Raw genomic sequence first — 5,181 nt, forward strand, 5'->3', positions numbered from 1 at the left:
AATTAATTAATTTTTGGCTGCCTTGGGTCTTCGTTGTTGCACGCAGGCTTTCTCTAGTTGCCGCGAGCGGGGGCTACTCTTCCTTGCGGCCCGCGGGTTTCTCATTGCGGTGGTTTCTCTTTGTTGCGGAGCACGGGGTCTAGGCGCAGGGGCTTCAGTAGTTGTGGCTCTCAGGCTTTAGAGTGCAGGCTCAGCAGGCAGATTCTTAACTGCTGCGCCACCAGGGAAGTAAGAGAAGACTTCTTAAAGTTTCTAGTACATGCTTGCCCTCACATTACCTAAGGAAAGTAAGTGTAGGGACTTCCCTGGTGGTGCAATGGTTAAGTAAGAATCCACCTGCCAATGCAGGGGACACGGGTTCGAGCCCTGGTCCGGGAAGATCCCGCATGCCGCGGAGTAACTAAGCCCGTGCGCCACAACTACTGAGCCTGCACTGTAGAGCCCACAAGCCACAACTACTGAAGCCCACGCGCTGAGAGCCTGTGCTCCACAACGAGAAGCCACTGCAATAAGAAGCCCGCGCACCGCAACAAAGAGTAGCCCCCGCTCCAAGCAACTAGAGAAAGCCCGCGTACAGCAACGAAGACCCAACGCAGCCATAAATAAATAAATAAATTTATTAAAAAAAAAAAAAGTAAGTGTAGATTAAGTAAATGTTTTGCAGTTTGGAGGGGACCTTTTTTGAAGATCCATTTAGTAGGATGGTGTTCTGATTATTGATTCCTTGTCATTGGTAATAAATCTGTAGTTTGTGATAAAGTTGTGATTAAGGTGAGAAATCACCTTGATGGGATGATGGGTTATTTTGTATCGTATTTCTCTCACAACCTAAATCTAAAGAAGACTCTTGTATGCCCAGTAGACTTAATTTTCTAGGTAGGACCAGTCATTTGTTCATCATAAGGTCAAATGCGTTTACTGCTTTTTAGTAATAACCCTGTATGAAATATTTATTAAGTGCCTAGCGTGTAATAAGACACTCAGTATATATTTGCTTAATGAATGAAGAAACTTTCTTCCACTTGGATGGTTGCTGGAATGGCCTTAAACTTTATGTTTAAAATAAATGGAAAGTAAGTGAGCTTCTCCCCAGAATGCTTTCACCAGTCCTCACTTCCAGTTTTTAGTCTGTAAAGTAAACTTTGACTGGATTGTGAGCAACTGACCCTCTGCAATGTTGTTACTGCAACGAATTTGTATTCGTTTGACATTCTGTGTTTATAGGTGGGCAGGTGGCCATTTTTAGTAGTAAATGTGGATGAGGCAGTTAAAAATCAATGGACAGGTGATACTTTTTTCACATTAATTTTGAAGATTAACATTTGATTTTTATATGCTTTTCTGAAGAATTTAAACTTTAAAAAAAATAATATTTGTACGCTTAAGTCAAATGTAACTGTCTTTCTGGTTTTTCTGGCAGTATCCACCCCCAGTCCCAGCCCCCAGAACCTTAAAGCAGCCTAAGCATATTTCCAAAGTCTCTGAATAATTGGTAGTACATGTGAAGGACCTGGAATTTAGAATGTGCTCCATGTGTTTGTTTGAAGAGGCTGCAGTCTAGGGATTAGGCCTAACATTTTGCTGTTGTGAAGAAGTTTTGACACATGGATCAAAAGTTATTTTCTGATGGTATTCTTAGTAGTATACAAAGAATATCCTTCTTGGCCTAAGCAGGAGAAAGGATGGGATTGATGGGAGAATTTGAACTCTTTGTTTCTGTTTCTTGTTATTCATTTATCCTCAAAATAACTCATTCTCATCATTCTTTGCTTTTACAGCATTAGCCTTAGGCTCTTATACCATCCTACTTTTTCCTCTTTGAAATTTATGCAATTTCCTTCTTTACTGGAATATAATAGATTAATTTTGGATCCTTTAAACTCAATTTGGAAATACTTAGGTTTTTCTAGTGTTTGTAGCTCAGTAAGCAGAACAGTGAGTAATTTAGTTTGTAGCTCATTGAGTAATTTAAATTCCTGTTCTAAAATTTAATTGAGTCCCTCTTCCATCAGGGAGTAATTTACAAATATCAGTACATTCCCCCCAACCTGCTTTGTTTTTTCTTTTTGAGCTATTTCCCCCTACTTGAGCTGTATTATATATTTTCCTTCTTTGAAAAAAAAAAAATTAATGTCCAACCTATGGGTTTTGCACTCAACCTAGGCATCCATATAGACTTGGGTAGTAGTTTATTAATGTTTGAAGTGGAAAATATATACTGTTTAATGTATTTTAGTGTTTTATGTTTATTCATAGCTCCTTTAAACATGAGAGCAACTGCATTCTAGGTGTTTTAATAGAGCTTTCCTGGACAGATGGCTTAGGAGGAAGTACTTAGATTCTCAACAGGGGCTAGTACTTTTTGGAGGGTTTATTTGTGATGAAGCTTACCTTGATTGACAGCTTAGAATGCTGAGAATACCATTAACAACAGGAACAGCTTGTTCATCTTACCTAGAATTGTTTTGTGCCAAGACCTCTCAAGATGCTCTGTGATTTTTAACAGTCTGTGTTGAGAATGTAGGTAAGAGTAGGTATCTTTCACAATGAAAGGAAATTTACCTAAAAATTGTTCATTGCAATTGTATCCTGAAATCTTTCCGATTGTTGAATGATCTTTGGCTTAGAAATTTGTAAACAGAGATCATCTTTTAACTGCTGTGAGTCTGCAGATGTTAGTATATATAGTAATTCCAGATGTTTTCTCATCTATTAGTTTTACTCAGTAGGAGGAGAACTGAGAACAACATAAAGTAACTTCAAAGCAGTTGGCTAGCATTTAATCCTAATTTAATTAACTACCCATCCTTGTAGTTTTTCCTGTTTCGTAGATTGTGAAACTGAGACAAAGATTAACAGAGTTGCTCAAGATGCTTGGGGGCATTAGAGATAGCCCAAAGTTTAAATTCAAATACCATTCAAACCATACTTCTGTCTTGCCTTTGTAAAAGCAGGGTCTTAATTTTGTCATCTAGCCACTTAATGTTTGATAAGTTAAAGGATTATAAGTGTTTGGAAACATATTCTGAATAATTCCTTTGAAGATTTTTGATGTGAAAGTACATTTTAAATTCTACCTTTTGAAAATAATTTTAGATTTCTGTATTTGATTAGCCCTTCCTCCCCCTGTTTATTGATTAAAGTGCCACCAAGTTGGAACTAGATTGTTAGTACAGTTGGAAGAACACTGTTTTTGAATGTCTGAATTTCGGTTCAGGTCTAATTTTTTTGTAGGCTGAAATTCACATTACTTTAGTTCAGATATCATGAGTCAGCCTTCTCACCATAGCTATGGATAAAATGCAGTTAGCTATTGGTTATTTTATAAATGTGCTTCGCTTCTTGAAGTTGCCCCCTCCCATTTTTTCATTTTGTTTCTGCTGGAGGAGATTCTTTTTGGAGGTGGGTTTGTTGTGGGGTGAGAGAGGGAGAGAATTCTTAAGAAAGGGAATTTTGCTTTTGCCTCTGGTAGCTCAGAGGTTATTTGAATCTTTGCTTTTAGGCAGGGTACTTTGTTGATTCCATCTAGTTATATTCTAAGATTTTCCAATTATATTTCTTGTAAAAGTTAATTATAGTCTTTAGACTGCAGGGCTTAAAACAGATTTCCCTCCCTTCTTCCCCCCCTTCTTAAGACATACTGAAAATTAGGTATATATGTGTGCTATTTACAGATATATAAAATGCAGATAAGCTTAAGATGGCAGTTTCAGATTTTGAAAACTATTGTTGAAATTAAACTTGGACATTGGAAAATGAGGTTTGTAGTTGTCTTTGTGTTTATCTAAATACTTCACCATTAATCAATGCTAGCTAATTAAATTTTATAAGGCTCTTTTGAGGAGGGAATTGAGAGTTTATTTTGAATATGAACCAGCTTGTGTCTTTGAAAAGATATTATAACCAACTGGATTTTTTCTGGAGACTTTGTACTTTAGAATTGAATAGCTCTATCAGTGGGCTGTTTTCCATTTTGAGTAGATGTTCTTTCCTGATATTTTTTCTTTGTTCTAGCTGGGTTTAAGGCAGCCTTGTAGAAATCTGCTTGCCTGTTTATCCTTGACCTGCCCTGAAGACTCTTAATTTTATGGACTGTTCTTATACTATCTCATCACCAGGAAGAGCAGGCTAGTGATTAACTGTCATGTTCTTGCAGGTTTAATTTAACTGATTGTAGGATAGTACACTTGTTGATTTAGCTTCTTTAAAATCTTTGTCCTTACTGACCACACTCAGGTTTTCTTTTTTAGATAATAGATTATTGTCCATTCCTTTGTCTTGAACATTTGTTGTACAATATTGGGATGGTAGGATTTTGGTCCAAGTTTGTGAAGATCCTGCTGAAATTTCTAGGGACCAATTTTTTTTTTTGGTGATGGAATGTTTCCTTGGGATAATTGATAGATAACATGTTAGAGATATATTCAAATATAATATTTTTGAAAAAGAACTTCTATATAACTTAGACACTCTGAGGCTGACACTTATATTATTGATTGAGTGATTTTTATATTTTAGTGTCACACAGTAAAATTGAGATTAACTCTAGTTTCCATTTGAATTATTTTGAATGTTAATTGTGAGCTGTATTAACATTGGAGAAATTGTTTGCAACAACTGGCTCAAGCTTCACCTTATGTGTATGAAGTAGCTGCCAGAGCTCAACGTTCATGCTGTGAGAATTTAATTCTAATTTAATTTAACTACATCGGTTTCATTTCAGTTATTTCAAGTGTTTTGTTTGTGTATAGTCTTTTTAGAACCTCATTTAAAAAATATTTTTCAGGCTTTTTTTCTTTGAATAATTAATAGAGATTTTTGGGGAGATATGGGTCAGATTTTAAAATTGTACCTATTGGTTGTAAAAAATTTCCAACTCTTGGTTTGTGTTAAATAATTAGAGCAGCTATCGGAGTTTACAGATTCCTATTTTCTGTAATCTTGGGTATCTAGCCCTTTAAGCAGAGTATAAGTATGTGCCCAGTTTGCTTTTTCTTTCCATTTCTTCCTAAAAAGTCCTGTTGATTTTAAAAGAATAGTTTCCCAGCACACCAGTAAATACAACTGTTGTAATTTCACACACCCCCATCCCCAACTTTGTGCTTTAGTGCTAACCTATATTATATACCACAAAAACTAGGAAAAGAATTGTACAGTGCAGGTATTAAACCTCCACTCTGA

This window comes from Physeter macrocephalus, chromosome 11 (genome assembly GCF_002837175.3).
Source record: "Physeter macrocephalus isolate SW-GA chromosome 11, ASM283717v5, whole genome shotgun sequence".
NCBI classification, from domain to species: Eukaryota; Metazoa; Chordata; class Mammalia; order Artiodactyla; family Physeteridae; genus Physeter; species Physeter macrocephalus.